The 13,601-nt window shown below is 38.3% G+C and overlaps 1 protein-coding gene across 1 annotated transcript in view; it reads left to right on the forward strand.

Annotated features, from left to right (window-relative positions):
- Nucleotides 1–13,601, forward strand: part of SLC7A11 (solute carrier family 7 member 11) — a 125,697-nt gene that overhangs the window by 82,086 nt on the left and 30,010 nt on the right. Inside the window, exon 12 of the transcript XR_015250217.1 lies at nucleotides 8,506–8,622. The gene's annotated coding sequence lies outside the window, so the exon portion shown is untranslated. The remainder of the gene's footprint in view (nucleotides 1–8,505; nucleotides 8,623–13,601) is intronic.

Genomic DNA, 13,601 nt, shown 5'->3' on the forward strand with positions numbered 1-13,601 from the left:
GAATACATAATGTATAATAATTTGCTTTTAAACGCTCATTAGGCTGTTACATATACTGGTTTAGGTTCACAAAGACTTTTGCTGCTGAAACACATCTAAAATTTTTCTACTTGAATTTGTAGCCTCTGTCTAACTTATAAAGATTTGAGATCTTTATAAGCTGTAATAAGCAATACGTAAGCTGGGATGGGGTGCCTCCACATGCCCTAAAGATTATATTTGCAGACTTCCTAGAGCTCTGACTTTGACAATCAAGTCTTCATAGCCATCTTGTTGTTTTTATAGTCTTAAGCCTAAGAACACCTGGTCACCAGCAGGCATGGGATAATGCTTTCAAAAAATGTTTGATGTTTGAAAGAATTCAGAAACAAAAAATGTAATTAGGATTCATTACCTTTTAAAACTTAAGCTTTGAAGATTTATTAATCTCTGAAAGATGTGAAGCAGGACTTCAAAGTTGTTAATTCAGGTTAAATACTACAAAAATTGAAATACCCTCTGGCTATAATAAAATAACTAAGTATAAATGAGTATAACCCTAGAAAAGTGTGAGCAAGCCAGTTATTTTCCTCTCACTTTAATTTTTCTTATAAGAAAATCTTGCTTTTGTCACAGTAATTAACATTGTAATTATACAACAACATGTTATGATCATCATTCCTTCCATTTCCTAAAGGCTAAAGACACCATAAAGATTTGTTTCATTTTCTGGATTCTGCCTTAAACTTACGTTTACTTCTTACTCCCACATTGCTACGTTTCTTTCAGAATTTCTTGCTTAAGGAAGTAGAGAGAGCAGAAGCACCTCCCCAGCCATATAATGGGTAAGGGGTGCTAGAGATAGAAAACGGTTAGCAGTTTGCATTGTGTCTGCTTCATGAAGTTGGGGCGCTACTTTTTTCTCCTAATCGTTCAAAGGTATTGATAACATTAGGGCCTCGGGTGCCATAAACAGTATACCCAGATGTGATCGAGTCCTAGGACGTTGGGAAGGCTTTCCTGAAGATGCAGTATGAAATGATATTGAAGGATGGGTGAGCGTTAACCAGGTAAAGTGGAGGCTGGATATAGAATGTTGTAGGCAAAGCAAACTGCGTGATAAAGGGCCTGAGCCAGAAAAAGTAGGGCTTGTCTAAGGAAATAAAAGCAAGACCAGTGCAACCAGAGCACGGAGACATCAATAATGCACCTCTAAGAGAGAAGTAATTGTGGAGGACTTATTTGTCAATGTTCAAGATTTTGGTTTTTACCCAGTATAATGGAGATGGCAGAGACAAATGAAATTCACTTATAATATGAGCGTTCAAGTTTACCAAAGTTTCAAATCTTATCCTCTCCTAAAATCCCTGAAAAGAATCATTTCAAATAGTAAAAAATCATTTCCATTTACTTCTTTTCATTTTATTTTTTTCATATTTGAGAAAGAGAGAGAGAGAGAGAGACAGAGCACGAGCAGGGAAGGGGCAGAGAGATGGAGACAGAATCTGAAGCAGGCTCCAGGCTCTGAGCTGTTAGCACAGTGCGGGGCTCAAACTCAGGAGAGGTGAGATCATAACCTGAGCTGAAGTTGGAGGCCCAACTGACTGAGCCACCCAGGCACCCCTATTTCTTTTTTATTATTGTTATATTCTATCCAATTAGTTTATATCACCAAATAATAAGCTTGAGACATACACTTTGCAGGAATTACATAAGCAACAAATACAGGAAATCTTTTTTTTTTCCAGAAATTTTATTGTTTTCTCTCCTTAGCATGTTTTCCCTCCTCTCCTCCAAGTTAGATTACATCCGACCCACATTGCTGAGTGCTCACCAACATTTATCTCAAGGACAATCTGTGATTTTTTTTTTGAGAAATATTTTTCTGGTGCTATAGTTTTTTTTTTGTTTTTTTTTTTTTAATTTTTTTTTTTTCAACGTTTATTTATTTTTGGGACAGAGAGAGACAGAGCATGAACAGGCGAGGGGCAGAGAGAGAGGGAGACACAGAATCGGAAACAGGCTCCAGGCTCTGAGCCATCAGCCCAGAGCCTGACGCGGGGCTCGAACTCACAGACCGCGAGATCGTGACCTGGCTGAAGTCGGACGCTTAACCGACTGCGCCACCCAGGCACCCCTATAGTTTTTTAACCTAGTGATAATTTCTAAAATGTATTTTTTTGCCCAAATGAAAATATTAAAAAAAATACCTTGCATGACATATTATTAAACAGAGTTACTATCTTAGAAGAAAAAAAATTCTTCATTTGAATGTAATGTTTTAATATGAAAAATGCCAATGAAGTAAATTACTTCAATTTTTTCCTGGTTCTATAGAAATAGAATGAATTTTTAGTTTTTTCTACTCTTCATAATTCACAATGTATGACAAGTGACTTTCCTGGCAAGATAACCTGAATTTTGTTTAAAGAATTAGAAAAATAAACATTATTTGATATCATTTTAAAAACACTTACATGGAAAACAGGGAATTATCTGATATCCCTCCCACCCTAGCTTCTTAAGATATAATTAACAAATAATATTGTATAAGTTTAATGTATATAATGTGATGTTGTGATATATGTATATATTGTGAAAATGATTATCACATTAACATTAGGCATCACATCCATCACCTTGCATAGTTACCACCTTTTTCGCAGTGACAACTGTTAAGATTTACTCTCTTAGCAAATTTCAACTATACATGTTCATTATCCATTCATTTGCCATCAGGCACTTAGGTTGTTTTTATGTCTTAACAATTGTGAGTAGTGCTGTAATGAACCAGGTTGTGTAGCTATCTCTTTGAGATTCTGATTTCATCTCCTTCGGTTATATCCAGAAGTGGGGTTGCTGGATCATATTATAGTTCTATTTTTTTTTTTTTTTGAGGAATCTCTACACCGTTTTCCATAGTGACTGTACCAATTTACATCCCTACCAATAGTGTGCAAGGACTTTGTCCACATCCTCACCAATACTTGTTATTTCTTGTCCCTTTGAAAAAAGCAATTCTAACAGGTGTGAGGTGGTATCTCATTGTGGTTTTGATTTGCATTTCCCTGATGATGAATGATGAGCACATTTTCATGTACCCATCAGCCATTTGTGTATCTTTTTGGAAAATGTCTATTCAGGTACTCTGCCCATTTTAAAAATGGATATTAAAATGGATTTTTTTTTTGCTATTTATAGGAGTTTCTTACATATTTTGGATATTAGTCCCTTACCAAATATATGGTTTACAAACACTTTCTCCTATTTCACAAGTTGCCTTTACATTTTGTTGTTTATTGCTTGTGTGGTGCAGAAGCTTTTTTGTCTTAATGGAGCTCCACATGTTTAATACGCTTTTGTCACTTTATTTTTGGCAATAAAACTATTGCCAAAACCAATGTCAAGAATTATTTTTTATTGTTTTCTTCTAGGAGTTTTATGGCCTCAAGGTTTACGTTTAAGTCTTTAATCCATCTTGATTTAATTTTTGTGAGTGGTTCCAGATAGGGGTTAAATTTCATTATTCTGCATGTGATTGTCCAGATTTCCCAGCACTATTTATTGAAGATAGTCTTTCCCTATTGAGCATTCTTGGTTTCCTTGTCAAATACTAGTTGGCCGTATATGCATGGATGTATTTCTGGGCTCTTGATTCTGTTCCATTGGTCTATGCAACTGCTTTCATGCCAGTACCATACGGTCTGATTACTAAGCTACATAATAAAGTGTGAAATCAAGACAGGTTGTCCCTCCAGCTTTGTTCTTGTTTCTCAAGATTGCTTTGGCTATTCAGGATCTATTATGGTTGGTTCCACACAAGTTTTAGAATTTTTTTTCTAATTCTATAGAAAAATGCCATTGAAATTTTGATATGGATTGTATTTGGTATGATTCCATTTGATATGGAATTCTGATAGGGATTGTAGATTGCTTTGGGTTGTAGGGACATTTGACAATGTTAATCCCTCTGATCCAATAACATGGGGTATCTTCCCATTTATTTGTGTCTTCTTCAGTTTCTTTAATCATTGTCTTATGGTTTTCAGTGTACAAATTTTTCATCTCCTTGATTAAACTTATTCTTAAGTATTGTTTTTGATACTATTGTGAATAGGATTGTTTTCTTTATTTCTCTTTCAGGTAATTTGTTGTTAGTACATAGAAATGCAACCGATTTTTATGTTATTTTGTATGCTGCAACTTTATAATTTATTAGGTCTAATAGTTTTTTGACAGAGTATTTAGAGTTTGCTGAATGTATGACAGTGTCATCATCAGACAAAGAATTTTACTTCTTTTTGATTTGGATTACTTTCATTTCTTTTTCTTGCCTAATTACTCTGGCTAGAACTCCCAGTACCAATCTGAATAAGAATGGTGAGAATTGTTGTTGGTCTTAGAAAAGCTTTCCACCTTTTACCATTAAAGGTGACAGCTATGGTGTGTCACATTACAGCCTTTAATAGGCCGAGATATGTTTCTTCTACACTTAATTTGTGGAGAGTTTTTATCATAAAAGGATGTTCAGTTTTCAAATGCTTTTTCTGCATTTATCGAGATCGTATGATTTTTATCTTTAATTTTACCAATGTGGTTTATGGCATTTATTTATTTGCTTATATTACACTGTCTTTCCATCCCAAGAATAAATCCAATTTGGTCATTATGTATGATCCTTTAATGCTGTTGAATTTGGTTTGCTAGTATTTTGTTGAGAATTTTTGAATCTATGGTCATCAGGCTAGGCTCCCCAGCCAGATGGTGCCACTAGCTAGACTCTGTGTTCAGGCTGAACGGCAGGCTGGGCTTTGTGATTAGGCAGTCAGTTGGCTGTGATCCACTCTTTGGCAAGGCCTTTGCCTGGGGTCCCTAGTCAAGCAGGGTTCCCAGCTGTACCTTATAGTTGGGTGGGACTGTTGGCTATGCTCCATGATTGGGTGGAGCTACTGGCTGGGCTCTGTGCCTGGAAGACACCACAGGTTATATGGGTAAATACTGTTGGCTCAGGTCCAAGTCTGTCTGGGGTCGCTGGCTCCCTTGCGGACAAAGCCAGAGGTTAAGCTCTGCAGTCGGGCAAGTCTGCTGGTTTGACTCTGCCTGAGAAAGGCCCTAGGGTGGGCTCCACAGTTGCCCAGAGTGTCTGGCCAGGCTTGCCGGTCAGGCAGGATTGGAGACTATTCTCAGCAACTGGATTGGGCACTGACTTTCTTCTCTGCCTAGGAGGGCTCTAGGATGTGCCCTGAAGGTTTCCACAGTACCCCAACAAAATATTTAAGTCTTTGAGTTTTCCTCTTGATTGGAAGAGATGTATAAATTTAGGTATTGTATAGCAGAGGCCAGTACCTGGAAGAACAGAACTATAATAGTATAATAGTCACACAGTGCACAGAGATAAGAAATAATAGTCACACAGAGCACACAGATAAGAAATGGAGAGAGAATGTTGCCTGGTTTCCTGTAGCTTTCCAGTTCAAAGTTTGTAGTTTCCAGTTCAAACTGCATTTCTGATAAAAGATTCTTTAAGACATGGTTATTTCCTTATCATGTTTCCTCTTTTACTTTAATTACTTGAATTGGTATTTGTTCCTTGCAGCCCAAAGAGTTTTAGATACTAGGATATAATACTTCATCACAACCTTTAAGGCTGAAAAGTATGTTTTTGACTGCTTCTGGGAGCAGAAGACAATACAGCAATCATCGCCGGACATATTTACAATTACCACATACCTGAAACCACAGGTCCAGGGTAGCTGCCAACTTGAACAAAATATGAGAAATAGAGGCTAGCATCAATGGACTACCATACATTGGGTCATCGTCCCAAACAGACATTCGTCTTAGATCCAAAGTCTCAGTAGTTTCCCATTGTGGTTTTCCCTTTTAATTCCTGCCTTATTCCATTCCTCCTCAGCTCGTGCAAGCTTGCTCCCTGGAACTATGCTCTTCCCTTTTACATTTTCTTCAATGGAAAACCATCAAGTCACATAATCTTCAACTGCCAATTTTATTTGCTCATGCAATCAAAAAGTATCCGTTGAGTAACAGACATTTTCTAGGCACCATGCTTGAGTTAGATTATGGGTGCAAAGTGCAAAAGACATGTTTTCTGAACTCAAGTTTCATTTCTATGTAGAGTACTCCTAAATGTGATGGGGTAGGGGAGAAGAGGTTGTTTGTTCTTATACTTTATATTTACTTCCATGTGGAAGGAGCCATGTTAGGGAAACACTCTTAGCCTCATTCTAAAGGAGTCGTGTCCTAATTTTACTGGTGAGCTTGGAAAGGAAAACAAAAAACAAAACAAAACAATACTAATTATGTGTGTGTCTTTTCTCTCTTGGGAGCCATCCTGATCTCAGAGGGCATTAATTCCGCATGCCGCTCCATGCCCTTACAGAGTCAGAAATCCTTGGGAAGAGCCCAAAAATGGTACAATGCCCGCAATGGGATGGGCAAATCTTTCTAATCCTAGAGTTCAATATTAGAACGTCTACTTGCCCTTAGCTATGAATCACATTCTTTTACATTAGCTGTATCAGCAATAAAGATGATGTTTTTGTGCCCTTATCTGCCTTAAAATCTTGACTTATGTTTTCTTGATTTATTAATTTAGGTGGGGAAGAGAAGTGGTATTTATCAGCCTCCCCAAGAATATTAACAATGTGTGTCTCGAATCCTCTCCTCTCACCTGAGCTCTTGCCTGTAATCTAATGTTTAGGGGCTGTATCCAGATGGAACTTTCACTACCTCAAATTCAGCACTTCATAAATGGAAATGCGCTCAAATTTCCAATCATTTCATCAAAAGAAATTGTGGGGGGGGGGTGGTAGTAACTCAGGGATAGAGCATTTGACTGCATAAAAAAGAAATCAGGAGGGGCGCCTGGGTGGCGCAGTCGGTTAAGCGTCCGACTTCAGCCAGGTCACGATCTTGTGGTCCGTGAGTTCGAGCCCTGCGTCAGGCTCTGGGCTGATGGCTCAGAGCCTGGAGCCTGTTTCCGATTCTCTGTCTCCCTCTCTCTCTGACCCTCCCCCGTTCATGCTCTGTCTCTCCCTGTCCCAAAGATAAATAAACGTTGAAAAAAAAAAATTAAAAAAAAAAAAAAAAAAAAAAGAAATCAGGAGTTTACCACCAAACCTGCCTACTTCAGTCCCATGCTCCTTTATTCATCAGCTCATTCAGACTTGAAAGTTAGGAGTTCCCTAGGATTCTTCTTCGTCATCATCCTCCATAAGCCAGGCACAAACACCTGTTGTTTTTTTCTCCTGAATTTCTAATTCATCTGCCTTTTTATCTCCAATCCTAATCTAGACTTTATTGGATTATTGGAAAGCTCATCAGCTAGATTTTGCTGATCCCAAACTTTTCCTCTCAAACTCTAGCAGAGCTAATGATGTAACCTTGCTCAGTAGCCACTTTGACGATATTATTCCCTTCAGAAATACCTTCGATGGCTTCCATATTCAGATCAGACTCACTTTCCTGGCTTACAGGCTTTGCTGTAAGTGGACATGATGCAATCAACGCCTCTGTATTTACTAGCCTTGAATTTACTCAGACTTAACTCTTGTAAACCAAAAGCATGGTATGCTTAGCATAAATGTCTTTTCTCAAATTGCAAACCACATACACACATCATTGAAAATCAACTTCTACCCTCTGGACCATCTCCTCCAGATGCTGAAGGACCAATGCAAAGCCCAATACTCTTGACCTTTAGTGCATTTACAGTTATAACACATAGTTTTACATTTAACCACATACTGTATTAAATTGTATGTTTCTGTGGCTTATCTTTCTTCTTTATATAAGCTGAATTACTATGAGTTTCTAGGGCTGAAGAATCATTGTATATTTTCCATACCATAACATTTATTGTTAATTATACAGCAGATACAAAATAAATATTTAATGACTGATTAACTTACAAATTAAAAAAAAAAAACCTGTCTTCACCTAAGAAATGGTTTGATTTAATAGCCTGAAATTTAAGAGTGATTTGATAATCAGAATCTCTACTCTGACCTCTTTGACTTTCTGTGTTGCTCTAGGCAAGTCATTTTAGCGATTCTGAATGTATTTTCTTAATACAAAATGGAAATAAGACTTGTCATCGGTCTTATTCATAAAGAGTGGTGAGGAGTATCCTAGTCAATGCAAAGCACATGGCTAATACAAAGTTTAATAAAAGTGATAAATAACACCTATTACAAAATTGAACCATTGTTCAATTTCTTCTGCCCTTTCAGTTCTTTGATTCAATATTCTCTCACTAAAATCTGAGAGCTTTAATTTGAGAAAGTGTTTTACTAATAATCATAGACTTTCTACATTAACCTTTTCTTATCATTAGGCACACCTGGATGATATCAAATTATTCTTTTAAGGAAATCAATATATCACTATAAGTGCATAGAGAAACATCTGGTAATGAAACTTCAGATAAGGGAAACCTGGGTGTGAAAAATGTTTATTAGAGCAAGATAGTAAAACAGGTGGCCCCAACTTAAGTTCTCTTCACAGAAAGAACAACTAGCAACGACCCATAGATAAGACACCTTTATGAAGATCCCAGAACCTGAGGTTGGGGCTGACGCAGCCCCTTCGATGACCAAAACCAAGAAAAATCACGTTAGAAAGGTAAGAGGACTGATTTTGTTTTGATTGCATCTACTTTCCAATAGATGTTGTCAGTGCCACACCACACGTAGGGGGTCCCCCCGCCCCCCGCCCCAGCCTATGATTTCTCTAGTGGGAAAAGGAAAACCCAGTTTCACCAGCGTTCTGAAGACGCTTTCTATGAGCCCCATTTAGGTCTTGCCTCACAGGGAGGGATCGCCAGGGAAACCTGCTAGAGATGGAAAAGAGGAGCAAGGCTCCTAGTCACGGGCGCGCAGACCTTGGCAGACAGTGTTCCTGTTGGCAGAGGTGAGCATATGCAGACCCAAGCTGGTGGTCCTGTCTGGCCATGGAGCTCGGTCAGCAGTTCTGCCCAGTTTGGAGCCAAAGCCATCAGGCTGTCCCAGTGGCAGAGCATATTCTATTGCCCCACTCAGACAATAAAGTGAGCTAGCATCCATTTAACTGATGGGCATAGTTTCTACCTCCACCCAACCACAGAGACCCAAATCTTTTGTCTGGCCAGGTACCTTGAGAAGCCACAAATCTTTTTGTCACAATTATAGGTAACATCTGTAAAATTTAACACCAAGAAGAATTCAGTAATAGCCCTCAAGTCCCTTCACAAGTGAAGGGGTAAATGGTTTTTGAGGTAGCAGAATGCCCAGAGATTGTACCAACTCGTAAAGGTTTCCTGTAGATGCATATATACTGGTCCCCCTCCCATACTCAGATGTACATGCGTATAGAGCATGAATAAATCAAGACATTGGAAAAAAAATAGGAAGTTAATTAGAAGTAAAATCAAATGCAGCCAGAGATAAGATAAAAACAATTAATGCTTAACAAACGTATACTGTGTGCCTTTAGCACTGCTCTGAGCACTAAGTATATACCGACTCATTTAAACCTCATGACAACTTTATGAGGTCCACATTATCAGGAAGCAACTGAGGTAAGTTGCAGTCAAATAACTTGTTGAAAGTCACATACAAAGTGTTTGGCACATTTTAGATGTCTTTAAACAAAAACATTGAAAATTATTCCTATTCTCCAAACGCCAAAAGTTTTATCTTTTAGTCTGTTTGTGAAGTATTGAAATTTCCTTGCTTACTGGGCAAGAGCAAAGAAACTTCCATCAATAAGAGTATTGATGATGAGTTTTACTGATTCTTTAGGATATCCATAGGTCACGGGACATACTAGTGTTTATCTGGACAATTCTTACCTAGTTGCAGGGAGATGTTAGGAGTAGAAGCATAATTTGTGGCATTCTCTCACCACTGAAAAGTCCTGCTAATAGTAAGGCAATTCAGGCCAAATTGCAGGCATCATTTCTACATCCTTTCATGAAGCTAGTAAAAATAATATTACTTCTTTAAAAAGAAAGTTTTAATGTTTATTTATTTTTGAGAGAGAGAGAGAGACAGAGCATGAGCAGGGGTGGGGCAGAGAGAGAGGGAGACACAGAATCTGAAGCAGGCTCCAGGCCCCAAGCTGTCAGCACAGCTGACAAGTTCAAGCTGTGGGGCTTGAACTCACAAACTGCAAGATCATGACCTGAGTTGAAGTTGGAGGCTAAACCCACTGAGCCACCCAGGTACCCCAAAATGACTTTACTTCTAATTAACGATTCCAGATTCCTCTTAGTTTCTTGGTCTCAGAGTTTCCCTTTTTCTTTTTTCTTTCTTTCTTTCTTTCTTTCTTTCTTTCTTTCTTTCTTTCCTTTATTTTGCCATTTTTAGTGGGAAATTTTAACACTTCCTCAGAAGTTACTTAGTTCAAACCCATAAGACATTAAGATACAGAATGTTTGAAAATCATGGGGCACCTGGATGGCTCAATCAGTTAAGCAGCCGACTCTTGATATCCACTCTGGTCATGATCTCACCATTCGGGAGATTGAGCCACACCTTGGGCTCTGTGCTGACAGCATGGAGCCTGTTTGGGATTCTCTCTCTATCCCACTCTCTCTGCCCCTCCCCTGCTCATGGGCGCGCTCTCTCTCTCTCTTTCTCCCCATCAAAATAAATAAACTTTAAAAAAATGTTTGAAAATCACAATTGTGTATAAGTAATCATATATTTACATATAATTATATTTATATAATTCGTTGTATATGTTATATATAAAATTATATATATGTAATACCCATTAGGCAAATATTACTTTTGAGTATCCATGGACCACTCATAAAACCTGAGTTTCTATTGGGACTCAATGAAAACCTACTAAATCTCAAGGAATCAATATCTTGGAGACTATGACAATAATATAGCAAATTTGGAAATCAATAATAAACGGATAGCTTTAAAAAGTTTGTGTGTCTTGGGGCACCTGGGTGGCTCAGTTGGTTAGGTGGCCAACTCTTGATTTAGTTTCAGATCATGATCTCACGCTTCTGAGATGGAGCCCCACCTCTGGCTCTGCATTGACAGTGTGAGCCTGCTTGGGATTCTCTCTCTCCCTCTCTCTGGCCCTCCCCTGCTCATGCTCTCTCTCTCAAAGTAAATACACATTTTTTTAAAAAAAAAGTTTGTATATCTTAAAAATAACCTGCTAAGAAACTCCTGAGTAGAAGCCATGTATGAAATACTTGGAAGGAGAGGATAGTGAAGAAAACAACAATCCAGCCCTCTTGGGTTGCAGCGAAGCATTCTAAGCAGGAAATTTAGGAGGCGAGGGGAATGTAGATGTCGGTACAGCAGAAAATAACAAGCACAGTACATCAGGACAGCGGCCACAAAAACAGGAGATGAACTGCACCCACTGATTGGGTGAAGGATCATGAACCGAGGACCAGCCCAATAGTATTTTTAAAAGAGAATAGTTTTGAGTGAATTAACCATAATAAGGCAACACTGTGTTCCACTAAAATCGGTTTTTAAAAAGGAAGGGAAGTTATTTAACAGGAAATTTAAATGATGTCAAGGCACTTGACAGAATGGCGTGTCCCAGTGAGATCATTGTCAAGGCGTGTTGCAAAGTACCCCAACTTTTTCAGTCATTTATGCATCTGAGGTTCATAAAAGAGAGGATAAAATAAAGAAGAATAAGGATGGTTAATCTATTTTATCCATAGATTAGTGCTATCTGCTATTTCACTGTCCAGGGAATTCACTACTATTATTGAGGATTCAGAGAAAAACCAAGTGTATAACAACCTTTCTGGCTTCTCAGATTGCCTGGCAGAATTTCTAACCTAATAATTGGAAGTTTCCATGTGGTGTGATTTTTAAGTACTAATGTCATATGAATCACAAGATATTCTCCACAAAGTTTTTAGAAGTTTATTTATTTATTTGATGGGGGAGGGGGGGCAGTGAGTGAGTAAGGGAGAGGAAGAGACAGAAGGTGAGACAGAGAATCCCAAGCAAACTCTGTGCTGTTAGTGCAGAACCCAAAGCAGGGCTCGATCTCACCAAACATGGGATTATGACTTGAGCCAAAGCCAAGAGTCAGATGCTTAACCAACTGAGCCACTCAGGTACCCCAGATATTCTCCACAATTTACCTGTAATAACCTTTTAGCCACATGATAAAATAAATGTGGCAACGGAAGATCATTTCACTGACTTTCATTTGAGTTCCAATATGAATATGGATTTTAAATTACTGATTTATCCAATAAAATCTTTTTCCTTCATTCATCAAATGGGAGTCTTATCTCCATTATACAAGTGCAAAGGTAATTTACGCTTTTAAGCTGGAAATCGACTATTGCAACCCTGATTTGCTTTATACAACGTTTCCTGTCTTAGCTGAATTTTCCAGATTATAATAAATGAATGATATAATAAATGAATGATAATAAATAATGATGTTTTATAACATACATTAAAGTTTCTTTTACTGGTGGCATATGTTTCTATCATAGTTCCTCCATATTGTTAGTTCTATCATAGTTCCTCAATTTGCTGTTAAATAAGTCCCTTCCCTTTGCTAGAAAATGATTTTTATAAATGTGCAAATTATGTAGTTTAATTCAAAAATTTAATTCATTCAACAAAGAATAAGCAACCACAATGTGCCAGGTTGAGTGCTGTGTAGTCAAAGATAAAGCACAGTTTTTCTCAAGTAATTAAGAGTCTGATGATGAAAGAGACCCATAAACAGATACAAGACAGTATTTTAAGGGCCTTATAGAGGCATGTGTGGGCATTAGGGGAGCATTTAATAGTAACACCGAATTCCAGTTAAGGAGAATAGAGATGAAATCCTGGAGGATTGATTCATAAACTGAGCATTAAAGGTGATGTGAACAAAGGGTCATGGGAGGGTTGGGATTGTGGAAAACGTTTCAGCATGTGCACTGCCATCGTGCAACATGTATAGTGCCAAGGAGCAGGACTTAGAGATAGAGATAAGGGGATGTATTCGTTTCCTATTGCTGCTATAATAAATTACTGCATACTTAGTGGCTTCAAACCACACGGACGTGTTATCTTACAGTTGTGGTGGTCGGAAGTCTGAAATGGGTCTTACAGAGCTAGAATCAAGGTCAGCAGAACTGTGTTCTTCCTGGTGCTTTAGGGAAGACTCTGTTTCTTTGCCTTTCCTGGCTTTCCTGCATTCCTTGGCTCATTGCCACTTCTCGGCATCGCTCTGACCTCTGTTTCTGTTGTCACATCTCCTGCAGCTGTGACACTCCCGCCTCCCTCTTGTAAGGACTAGGATCCCATTGGATCTGGCTCCCCCACATAATACTGAATAATCTCATCTCAAAATACTTAATCGCATATACAAAGTCCGTTTTGTTATGTAAGGTAATATATTCACAGGTGTCGGGGACTGGGATGCAAGCGTCTTTGGCAGACCCTTATTCTGTCCACTGCAGGGAACACGTTAAAAAAGTATTGAAGAGGACTGGTCTCTTACGAACATGGTGTGGGATGAATGAAAAAGAAAGTAAAAACTCTCAGGTGTTTAAACTTATCTCACTTTAAGAAATGTTACCAACTAAAATGGAGAACACAAGGGGTGCCTGGGTGGCTCAGTCG

The sequence above is a fragment of the Puma concolor genome, chromosome B1 (genome assembly GCF_028749965.1).
Source record: "Puma concolor isolate L17-30 chromosome B1, mPumCon1.1.hap2, whole genome shotgun sequence".
Lineage (NCBI taxonomy): Eukaryota > Metazoa > Chordata > Mammalia > Carnivora > Felidae > Puma > Puma concolor.